Source organism: Pituophis catenifer, unplaced genomic scaffold (genome assembly GCF_029215685.1).
Source record: "Pituophis catenifer annectens isolate HBS135680 unplaced genomic scaffold, rPitCat1.0.hap2 SCAF_7, whole genome shotgun sequence".
NCBI classification, from domain to species: Eukaryota; Metazoa; Chordata; class Lepidosauria; order Squamata; family Colubridae; genus Pituophis; species Pituophis catenifer.
This window is the reverse complement of record NW_027256887.1, coordinates 32,175,656-32,188,128: the sequence shown is the minus strand read 5'-3', so window position 1 is coordinate 32,188,128 and position 12,473 is coordinate 32,175,656.

Sequence of the window (12,473 nt, the reverse complement as noted above, 5' to 3'; positions counted from 1 at the left end):
GCCATATAGAAAACATCTGAGTGACCTCACTGTGAATGACACAAAGACCTATATGTTACAAAGAGTTACTTAATCCAATAAATTTACCCAAGGACAGCAGTAACTCTCCCATTAACAACTACAAGCACTTAGGAAAAGTTGTGTGGCTAAGATAATTTTATAAACTAAAATTAATGGTTTAAGTAATTAGATGAATATATTATCCAATGTATGTAACCATATAGGGAAAATCGGATGTATGATCTCATGTTAACCATATATGGAAAATGTATGATCTCACTGAATCCTTTGTCTTAGAAATGTATAAAAACCGTTGTATCAGAGTTCTCTCCTGGTTCAAAGCTTCAGGTACAAAACTGGCTCTGAACCCTGCGCAATAAAACTGTCTCTGGCTGACCCGGGAATGTTGCTTGGTCCTTTCATTCCACAACATATGGACTGTAGTTTCTTCTTTACAGAAAGGAATAATAATATTTTCACAATTTTCTTCCAAGTTATTTTCAATGAAAAATCACCACCTACCCATTCTTCTTTCAGAAGGGGTAACCATGTTTATTTGTTTTTAAAAAATAAAGGTACCTTGGTTTCTGATCAAGTTGATTGAAATCTATGAAATTTTATGCTGTGATAAACATATTGACTAAGATGTCAGAAGAATCTTTGTGAGGTATTTTGCTATTTTTCTGGACATTCAGATGAACATATGCATTAATTATATTACAGGAGGGCTCCAGCAGAAATCAAAAAGCTCAGAAGACTAAATCTCTGGTCCCAGTGATTGACCCTGATTGGATCCTGCAACATTATCCTCAGACACATATGTCTTTACCTTCACTCGTTAATTATATTAATAATTAAGTATATTGAAAACCTGAATATTATTGTTATAAATGTTACATTTTCTTCCTTCGGGAATATGAATGAATATATATATATATGTTTCCTTGAAGGAAGAAAATAATCTGCACTATTATATCTATTGCATTATGTCAAACCAGCATGAGTCCACTTCCAAAAGTTTTTAAAGGTGAACTGAGGACTGGGAAACTGAGCCAGAATTATAGACAGGAGAAAGAGAGAAAATAAGGCATGAAGTTCTTATAAATGGAAATATAAAATGTTCTATTATCTAGAAAGTGCAAAGCAGGAGGAAATTAATAAGAGGTATAGTATAGTAGGTATACACACTTTAATCAGCATGTGGGTGAAATTCTGAAAGGACAAATGGCAATAAATGTACATCCCAACACACCCAGAAAAATTATGCTGTATCATTATAGAACATTGTAATTAAACTAATGTGGAATTATTGGATGGACATTTGTCCCCCAAGAACAGTCTATTGTAGACGAGCAGGAGGGCATTTTTTGTTCTCCACCTTCACTGCAGTCTCTCCAGGCAGCCATGACATATGCAGCCTTATTGTAATCTGTAGTCATAAAATGATTGCTTTTCACTCTTTAGGACAGGGGTGTCAAACTCACATCATCACAGCAGGGTCTTGTGATGTATTGGGACTTTTCCCCCCTTTGCTAAACTGGGTGTGGGTGTGGCCAGTGCATGATGCATCCGGCCCAAAAGCCAGGAGTTTGACAGCCCTGCTTTAGGACAATAATACAGTGCTGATTAGTCACAACTTTTGCACAGCAAACAGCACTGAGGAGACAAATATAATTAATTCATATTCCACGGTGAGAATCTGAGTGCAGCTGCTAGCATCATTAAAATGGGCTGAAGGATTGTTTTCCTTTACTTATTGTATACTATTGGGCCCCATTGTTTAGTCTGGAATTGCAGAGGCTTTGATTAATTAAGATACCCTGTTTTCCACAAAATAAGACATCCCCTGATAATAAGCCCAATTGGGCTTTTGAGCGCATGGCAATAAGGCCAAGCACTTATTTCAGGATTCAAAAAAATATAAGACAGGGTCTTATTATTGGGGTAACACAGTACTATATATGATATATTGGACAAGGCTCATCCACTGCCATTCAGTGAAAAGGCACCATTTGAAAATTTTGAAATCAATAATTCCTTCTCTGGAGTGTAGCTGAAATTTCTAGGCCCTGATCAGTGGTGAAATTCAAATTTTTTCCCTACTGATTCTGTGGCCGTGGCTTGGTGAGGGTATCCTGTGACTGAGTGGGTATGGCAAGCTCGACGTCACTCATAGCCACACCCATTCAGTCACATGACCCCCCCCCCAAGTAATGCCCACAGAACCCGGTAGGGAAAAAAAACAATTTCTATTCTACCTATTTTCCTTTTCTCATGAGATGCCTGCAGCCACCGTCTCTTTTTTTCAGTGCACCTGGAGGCGCTTCTTGCACCGAAAGATGCGGTGGCTGCAGGTTTCTTGCGGCAAAAATTACTGAAGCCACTCCACTTCTTGAACGTGCTGCCACCATCGCCGCCCTGTTCCATGCACCGGCCACACACATGCACACTGTTGCCTGCTGCTGCTGCTGAATGACAAATGAATAAATAAATGGTGTGTGCATGTGCGGCCGGCGCATGGAACAGGGTGGTGATGGCAGTGGCGCATTCAAGAAGCGGAGCAGCTCTGGTAATTTTTGCTGCAAGAAGCCTGCAGCCACTGCATCTTTTGGCACAAGAAGCGCCTTCTGGCGCACCAAAAAAAAGAGGTGGCGGCTGCAGGCATCTTGCGACAAGGGTGAGATGTGGGCTGGCAGGGAGCCCAGTGGTGACGGCTCAGCCCTGGCTTGCCTTCCCTGGCAGCCAGCAACGGGAGGAAGGTAAGGATACATTGCATGATGAAGGGAGAGCAGGCAGCAGGCGGTGAGCGAGTGGCGGCTCCAGAGCAAGGCCGGAGCTGGGGAATGGCTGGTGGAGGGAGGCAGCAGCTCTGGGGCCTTGGGAATCCCTGGGCTACAGCCCCCAACCCAAGGCAAAGGGTGAGCGGATGCCATTTGCTTACCTTTGGTGAGCTGAGCAGGCGAGGCGACTGGCGAGGTGATTAGCTGGGCCACATGGCAAAGGCAACATATATAGGGTGGGGGTGGATGGGTGGGGTGAATGGCCAGAAGAGGCAAGTGGCCAGAAGGGGTGAGCACATTTGGGTGACCGGGCAGGCGTAGGAGGGGCCAACCAGGGGTGATTTTTACCGGTTTGATGAACCAATTCAAATTGTCTCTACTGGTTTTCCTGATCCGGTCCAATCTGGTCAAATTTCACCCCTCATCCTGATTTAAGAAAAATACCAGATTTCTGACATTTTGATCATGGTAGTGGGCTGAACTATATTCCGTAATCACTTCCTTCTGCTGGGCTTTTTGATGCTCTAGTGGCAAGTAGTTATCAGGTAATTGAACTTTTCCCCATGTATCTCAAAGTTCTTAATAGCAATATTTATTGAAATGAAAGTAGGTGTCAGGCATGCCTCCTTTCAACACTCAAAAAAGAAAAACCCCGACTCCATTTTCATAGAGAAAGGTACTTTTACTGAGTGAGAACTGAATGCAACCAAAGAAAAGCAAGGTCTGAAGCATAGGCATGAAAATCACATATAGAAAGCATCCCCCCCAACTGTCCAGCGTAAATCATCTAATCCACAGGTTCTCCAGGGGTCATGTGGGTGCAAACGTCTGCAGTGTCATCCTCTTGCTATGCCACAACTGTTGACCTTGAGACGTTATCAGTTTCAAAGAAAACACTGCAGCAAAGGTTTTCTTTCCTTCTCCTCTAGCTCATTTCCCCCCTCCCAAGAATTCCAATAGCTCCCCCCTCCCCCTGTTTCATGGCAGCCGAGCAAGTAAGCAATGAAAGAGCGGAGGCTGACATTCGGCCCTCCTGCAGAAGAGGCATTATTTCTACAAGAAATCAAAATGACATAAAACAGATGATCACAGAAATAAAGCATGACATAAAAACAGATTAAGGTTTATCAGGATATTTGGAGTGAAACAAGTGTACTTTCCTTGGAGCTCGAACATCTCGTTTATTTACCCATTCAGCCTTAGATAATGAGAAATGTTTCCAGGCCACCAAATACTGCACCTTACCACAATGCTTTCTAGAGTCTAAGATTTCCTTGACCTCAAAATGCTGTTCCCCCTCAATTAGTATGGGGACAGGAAGAGGTTCTTGGTCTGGACGTAAAGGGGACAAATGCTCCGGTTTCAGCAAACTGACATGAAACACCGGATGAATTCGCTGCAAATTTTTTGGTAACTCCAATTGTGCTGTGACTGGGTTAATGATCCGAACTATCAGAAAAGGACCCACATACTTGGGACCAAGCTTTTTAGACTTTTGGGTAGTTTGCAAGTATTTGGTGGAAAGGTAAACCATATCACCAACTTTATAAGTCTGTCCTTGAACCCTCTTCTTATTGGCCTGGGCTTTATGAGCCCGATGTGCTTCATCCAGTGCCTTACGTGTTACTGACTAAGTGCCACGTAACTGTTTGATCCAATCAACCAAGGAGGGGATTTGTGGGTTTTCCTAAGGCAACTCTGGAATGGGCACAAAATCTTGGCCAGAGGCCACCTTGAAAGGGTTAAACCCCGTGCTGCTATGTATGGATTTATTATAGGCCACCTCTGCAAAGGCAGTAAATCTGCCCAGTTATCTTGCTGATAATTTATGTAACATCTCAGATATTGTTCTAACATGGAATTGGTTCTCTCACAAGCCCCATTAGCAGGGGTGAAATGCTCCCAGTTCGGACCGGCTCAGGCGAGTAGGTAGCGATGGCGGCTGGCAGTTCGGAGAACCGGTAGCAAAAATCCCTTCCCCCCGCCCAGCCTCCAGCTTGCTTACCTTCACACCACCTGCCTTGCTTTGCTTGCTGTAATCCCTGCAATCCATTGCATCAGCAAGCAACTGAATCTCCCTGCCTGCAATCAAGCTCATCGGTGAGCAGCTCTTTCTGCCTGCCTGCCTGCCTGCCTGCCTGCCTGTAAGTTTTTTTCCCCTTTGGGAGCTTTAAAAAAAATAGTTAATTGGTTTTTTTTTAGTTCTTTTTTTAGACCTAGCCATTTAAAGTTTAGGAAGTTTTAAATTTAGCTGCTTTTATATAAAAATAAAAATAAAAAAAAATAATATTTGTGCAGCTTTCTGAGATTTAGTGTGTTTCTGTAGTGTTTCACTCTAACTACACAAACACCCAAAATTTCACAAAGCTCTATGTGGAATTTTGTGTGTGTAAAGTATGAAAGTTGGTTTTTTTGACTTTTTGTGGCTGTGTGAGGTTCCTGCTTGTTGCAGGGGCCATTTTGGGTCTAGAACAGCTGCTTTTACATTGTGGGTGAACCAGTTGTGTTGTGTTGTGTTGTGTTGTGTTGTGTTGTGTTGTGTTGTGTTGTGTTGTGTTGTGTGTGTGTAAAGTGTGAAAGTTGGTTTTTTGGGCTTTTTTTTGCCTGTGTGAGGTTCTTGCTTGTTGCAGGGGCCATTTTGGGTCTAGCACAGCTGCTTTTACATTGTGGGTGAGCCAGTTGTGTTGTGTTGTGTTTAAAAAAGGTTAAAAAAGGGCAAAGAAGTGACATCAACTTGGCCACACCCACCTGACCGACAAGCCATACCCACCCAGTCACCTGACCACTAAGCCACACCCATTAATGCCCACAGAACCAGTAGCAAAAAATTTTAGATTTCACCCCTGCCCATTAGTCTGGGGGTGGTGGGCAGAGCTTAACCCTTGGGCAGAGCCTAACAACCCTAGGAACTCTTTCCAAAAATGGGAGGTAAATTGAACTTCTCTATCCGAAATTATCCACTCTGGAGCTCCATGTAACCTGTATGCATGTTGGACAAACATTTTTGCAAGTGTTTTTGCAGAAGGGAACTTGGGACATGGGATGAAATGCACTTGTTTAGAAAAACAAATCAGTAACCACCCAAATAATTGTGTTCCCCCCACTTTCGGGCAATTCTACAATAAAATCCATGGATATTTCCTTCCATGGGGCACCCGATCTGGCAACACTCTGAAGCAATCCAGGTGGCTTCCCAGGAGGTCTCTTGGCCAAAGCACACACGGGACAGCTGGCCACATATGCCTCTATGTCCTTTTCTAGTGTGGGCCATCAGAACTGCTGCTTAACTAGATATAATGTCTTCACGAACCCAAAATGCCCGGCAACTTTGTCATCATGGGTGTGCTGTAAAACTGTTGCTCTCAGACTGGCAGGAACATACAGCTTGGCTCCCACTCAAGCAAGTCCTTCCCGAAGTGTACACTCATTTGAATGGGCCATAAATCACTCGTCGGTCTTTAGAGCTTCTTGTAGCTGCTTAGTCAAGTCATCCGACAAAGTTGGATCTGTTTTTGCCTGGGCTCTAGTAACTACTGGTGCCGCCAGTTGTATTGAGGGGATAATTGGCTGAATCACCTCCTCTCTAACACTATTGTATTGTGGCAGTCTTGAAAGGGTATCTGCCATGAAGTTCTTCCCTCCAGGAAGGTAGCGCAGGGAGAAATTAAATCGTTTGAAGTGTTGAGCCCAGTGGATTTGTTTTGGGGACAGTTTTCGTGGCATTTTCAAAGCTTCTAAGTTTTTGTGGTCAGTCCACATCTCAAACGGGTGCTTAGCTCCTTCAAGGAATTGTCTCCATGTTAGCAGTGCCCAAGGAACTGCAAAAGCCTCCTTCTCCCATATGGCCCATCTCCTCTCAGTCTCTGATAGTTTACGAGAGGTATAGGCACAGGGTTGCAGCTTTCTTTCTGCATTCGCTTGTAGTAACACTGTTCCGATGGCTACGTCGCTGGCGTCAGCTTCCATGTCAGGATGTTTAAGGACCGGTTCAGCAGCAAACAGCCATTTTAGTTTCACAAATGCCGCCTGATAGTCCATAGTCCATTCGAGTGGCCAGGAGGGCTTTGGTCTCACTTCTCCTTTTGTTTTCAAAAGATTTGTAATTGGTAATGCGATTTTGGCGAACGAGGGGATGAACTGTCTATAGAAGTTAGCAAATCTCAGGAAGCTCTGTAGTTGTTTGCGGGTGCGGGGTGGGGCCCATTCCAAAACTGCCCGGACCTTTTCCAGATCCATCTCTATTCCCTCATGTGAGATGCAGTACCCCAGATAATCAATTGTGTTTGGTGAAATTCGCACTTCGATAGTTTGGCATACAGTTCAGCCCTAAGTTTTTTCAGGATGGTCCTCACCAACTTTACATGGTCGTCTATATTCTCGGTGTAGATAAGAATGTCATCCAAGTAGACCAGAACCCATTTGTGTTCATGCAGCACTTCGTTAATTAATTGCATGAACACAGCAGGGGCTCCTTGCAGTCCGAAAGGGAGCACCTGAAACTGGAAACATCCTAGCAGGCAGTTAAAAGCTATTTTCCATTCATCCCCTTCCTTAATCCGAACTCTATAATAGGCCTCCCGTAAGTCCAGTTTGGTGAAAATTTTCCCCTTGCCTAGGTAGGCTAGCATGTCCTTCATGAGCGGCAGGGGGTAGACATTTTCTATGCAAATGGCATTAAGGTTTTTGTAGTCAACCACCAAGTGAAACAACCCATCCTTCTTCTCCGGGAAAAGTACCGGCGCTGCCACCCACGGCCTAGCTGGTTGGATAAAACCCCATTTTAGGTTTTTGTCAATAAAGTCTTGTAGTTCCCCCAGCTCCGGGGGGGTCATGGGGTAGATTTTTGGCTTAGGGAGTTTTATTCCAGGAAGTATTTCAATGGTACAGTCAGTTGGCCGGTGGGGGGGCAGCACATCTGATGCCTTCTCGTTGAAAACCTCCCGGAGGTCCCAATACTCCTTTGGGATATTTTCCTTCCCTGTAATGTGGTCAGTTGCCATTGCCGCCCCCTCGTTTCTCACTCCGTCCATGAAGTGGGTTTCCTCCCCTTCCTTCCCTGCTTTTTTAGAGTGGATGTGCAAAACTCCCATTCTCCAGTTTATGTGCAGGTTCTATTTATGGAGCCAAGGCAGTCCAAGTATGAGGGGCCGTTCCACGCCCGGGGCCACAATAAAATTTTAATGTCATCTATCATATATTTTTAGATTGCTATTTTTGTAACTGTTTTATCTTTTTCCCTTTTTCTTTCCTGTTTTGTTTGAAAAGGCCTTCGGGCTATTCAATAAACTATACTATACATACTATTTATGAAGCCAAGGCAGTCCAAGTATGAGGGGCCGTTCCATGCCCGGGGCCACAATAAAACTAAGAGTCTCCAGGTGATCCCCCATTTGCATCTCGATTGGCTCAGTCATAAAATGGGCTGGGCCCCCTCCTGCCACCGATCTGTCTAGCTGACAGAATGCGATGGGCCTTTTCATCGCTTTTAGTCTTAGACCCATATGTTCAACCATGTCTGGGCTGATTACGCACCTGGTGCATCCAGAATCTAGGAGGGCTGGCATCTGGCCATGGGCCCCGGTGGATGGTACTCTTAGTTCTACTGGGATGGTCATGGGGCCCCCTTTCTGACTCATCAGGTTGTCGTCATTGGAATCGGTGTCGGTCTGTCGGAGTTCCCAACTCATCTTGTTTCAGGGGAGCGAACTCAACAACTTCTCCTTTCAGGGCCGTCTCGCGGGCTTTCGCGGGTGTTTTATCAGCCTTCTTTCCTTTGGTAGCAGTTGCCTTGGGCGCTGGCTTGGAGAAGCACTCAGCGACTTGGTGCCTCTCCTTCCCACATTTGAAACACATGGAGGATTTTGGCTTGGGCCCTGCCTTCCCCACTGCTGCCTTTGGTGCCCCCTTGTGGAATGAGGAGGGTGGCTGATCTCAAGTGCACCCACCATGGAGATGGCTTTGGGCCAGGTTGATCTCCACATCCACTGCCAACACGTACCAGTTCTGCAGGTCGTCAGGTGCCCCCCGTAAATGGCAATCTTTGTAGACGTCCTCATTCAACTCATCTTTGTAATTCTCTAGTAGGGCCACTTCTGACCACCTTCTCATGTAGGGTGCCAATTCGCGGAACTCCTGGGTGTACTCCACCACCAATCTCCGGCCCTGGTGAATGCCCTTCATTCTGATTCTCGCTTTTCACTCGGCTAAGAGGTCCTCAAACCACATTCTGAGGGCGTTATAAATTGATCATAATTTCCCAGCAAGAGGAAGTTATTATTGTGGAGCCCCACCATCCATTCAGCTGCTACCCCCTCTAGGGCCTTTGGTAATGCACCTCACGTGTGTGGCATCTGAGAGGTCCTCTCCCCAGTCCTGCATATGGGTCCACACTTGGGTCAGGAAAAATCCCAATTTCTTCAGGTCTCCTCCGAACTTTTCTGATATCGGGGGAAATTTTGCCTTTCTTTGCCTCTGGCAAAGTGCCTGTCTTGCCGGGGGCCCCTGGGCTGCTGCATCACCCACCTGAGTTCCAGAAGCTTGAGCTGTTCCTTCCCCAGCTTGCTCTCTCTCTCCCCCACAAGCAGCAGCCTCCGGTTCATCGCTGAGGCGTTCCCCCTCCTTCTCAGCAGGATAGGCATACTCCCACTCCCAGCGACCATCTGGCTTGCTCCGATTCTTCTTCCAGCCATAAATTAGCCAGTCTTCCAGTCTGAGGCTCCCCCCCCCCCAGGTGGTGTGACGAAGCTGCTGAGTTGACAGCTCCCATCTGGTCCTGGTCGCTGTCTTGATCAGACATTATTTGTTCAGCCCCCTTGGTAGTTTTCCGGGATGGCTGTTAAAACAAGACCTTGCTTATTGTCAGGCATAGTTATAAGTTGCAGAATACAAAGTTGATGGTACAGTATTTTCTCAGAGAGCCTTCTTTCATCTGATTCTCAGGCTTCATCTTAGCTATATTTCTGTTTGCATTATTCAAATATCTGTGTCAACTGTCCAACTAGTGAACCCAAAACAAGGAAACACTCTCAGGAGATTTGAATTCCCAAAAATAAAACTTTATTGGATGCACCATATTGGTACTAAAGAAACAAAACCAGCTCTGGTTTTTCTGCACAAATGCTTGCCAAGTTAAACAATAGCTTTCCTTTCTCCCCATCCCTGGGTGATCATATTGTCCAATCATGAGACGTACTTTTGTTATGGGAACACTTCATCTCTTTCTCAAGCACCTGCAGCAGTGACCTTGATAGTTTCCGTGTTCTCACCTTCTCTGCATTTCATTTCCCCCTTCCCTCCCCACAGTTCATTGGCAAGGTTGAAAGGTTAAGGTTTGAAAGAAGCAAAGCGATTCAATCTTGACAATGTTGTTGCTATAGTATAATTGGAGTTTTAATTGTCAGCAATAGGATATCCCAATAATAAACATATTGCATTATACTTTTATTCTTATACTTAGGTTTGCTTCAATTCAACTCATTCTTAATATATACCAATATATCCATACAATTTATTAATGGGACATTTCTCAAATTTCCTCCTGTTCCTAGCAACAATTATTGCTAACATTCTTACAGTATATTCTGCATGTGTGTGCAGATTAGATAGACAGATGGATGATATAGATATAAAGATGGAGATACAGATACAGATATATAAATATATAGATACATACATAGATATAGACTACAAGCACAGATAGGCTAAAATGGCTTTAGATGTTCTATTCTCAAATTAGTGTTTTCCTTTCATCCCACCTCAGGACCTTCCACTTGGACACTCTTAAGTGTGTGGAGAAAAAGGCTTGAAGAGACATGATCAGTGTGCAGCATCAGCAGCCAAAAAAGCCAGTGCAATCCTAAATTGCATTATCAGAGGGATACAATCAAGATAAGTGAGATACTAATTCCATTCTATAAAGCCATAGTAAGACCACACCTAGAGTATTGCATCCAGTTTTGATCACCACACTATAAAAAAGATGTTGAGACTCTAGAAAGAGTGCAGAGAAGAGCAACCAAGATTAGGGGACTGGAGGCTGAAACATACAATGAACGGTTGCAGGAACTGGGCATGACTAGTCTAGCGAAGAGAAGAACCAGGGGAGACATGATAGCAGTGTTCCAATATTTGAGGGGCTGCCACAGAGAGGAGGAGGTCAAACTATTTCCCAAAGTGCCTGAAGGCCAGACAAGGAATAATGGATGAAAACTGAACAAGAAGAGATTCAACCTAGAAATGAGGAGAAATTTTCTGACAGTGAAACAGCTTGCCTTCAGAAGTTGTGGGAGCTTCATCATTGGAAGCTTTCAAGAAGAGACTGGACTGCCACCTGTTAGAAATAGTGTAGGGTCTGCTTGGGTGGGGGTTTGGACTAGATGACCCTTCCAACTCTGTTAATCTGTTAAACTGTCCCACTCACAGTTTTTGAGCCAGATGTCACCTAATCTGTACTTGTACCTTAGGTGGTGGTGATGCTATCTATCCCAACTTTCCTAGCTTCCCAATAAGTGGGTTGTGTGGTCTACTTTGTCAAATGCCTTGCTAAAGTCTTAGTATACTATGTCCACAACATTTTGCTGATCTACTAATTTAGTCACTTTGTCAAAGAGTGAAATAAGATTGGTTTGGCATGATCTGTTCTTAACAAATCTGTGCTGGCTACTAGTTATAATTTTGTTTCTAGATGTTCACAAATCTGTTTTTAAATTATTTTTTCAGTATATTCCCAGGTATTGGTTTTAGGCTGATTGTTCTGTAGTTTCCTGGGTCTGTTTTCCCTCCTCCTCTCCCCATTTTCTTGCTCATTTTAATTTTTATTTCTAGTCTGTTTTTTACAGATATGTTTTTGGTAGGTTAGGCTATAGTTTCTTTTTGTGTGAAGACTGATGCAAAGAATGAGTTAAGTGGCTCTGCTTTCTCTCTACTGCCTGTTACTTGCCATCTTCTCTCTTTAGTGGACTGTTTCCTTGACATTTTTTCTTGTTATTTATATAGTATTGTGTTGCTTTTATGATCTTATTTTTCAGTGTTGTCCACACTTCTTGAGTTGTTTTCCCCTTTAAGAGTTTTATCCATGAAATTTTGTTTAAGCTGTCTCTGAGTTTGTTAAAATCAGCTGTTTTAAAGTTTAAGACACTGGTTGGATAATATTCTATTGCATCGGTTTCAGGGGTGAAATGCTCCCGGTTCGGCTCGGCTCGGGCGAGAACCGGTAGCAAAAATCCCTGTCCCCGCCCCCCCATGCCCAGCTGAGGCTTTTTTTCTTTTAAATGCCTCTGACGAGCCAAGCTCTGACGATCCCAGCTGAGTTGCCTGCCGATCAGGCAACTCAGCTGGGATTGTCAGAGCCATTTAAAAGAAAAAAAGTTTTTTTCTTTTAAATGGCTCTGACGATTCAAGCTCTGACGATCCAGCTGAGTTGCCTGATTGGCAGAGGGTTTTTTATAAACCCTCTGACAATCAGACAACTCAGCTGGGATCGTCAGAGCCTTTTGAAAGCATTTTTTTACATGGTTTTACATGTAAAAAATGGTTTTAAAAGTAAAAAAAAATGGCCACGCCCACCCAGTCACATTACCCCCACACACCAAGCCACGCCCACAGAACCGGTAGTAACAAATTTTAGATTTCACCACTGATTGGTTTCCATTATATTGAATTTCAATATTATATGGAACTCTCCCACAAGTTCAA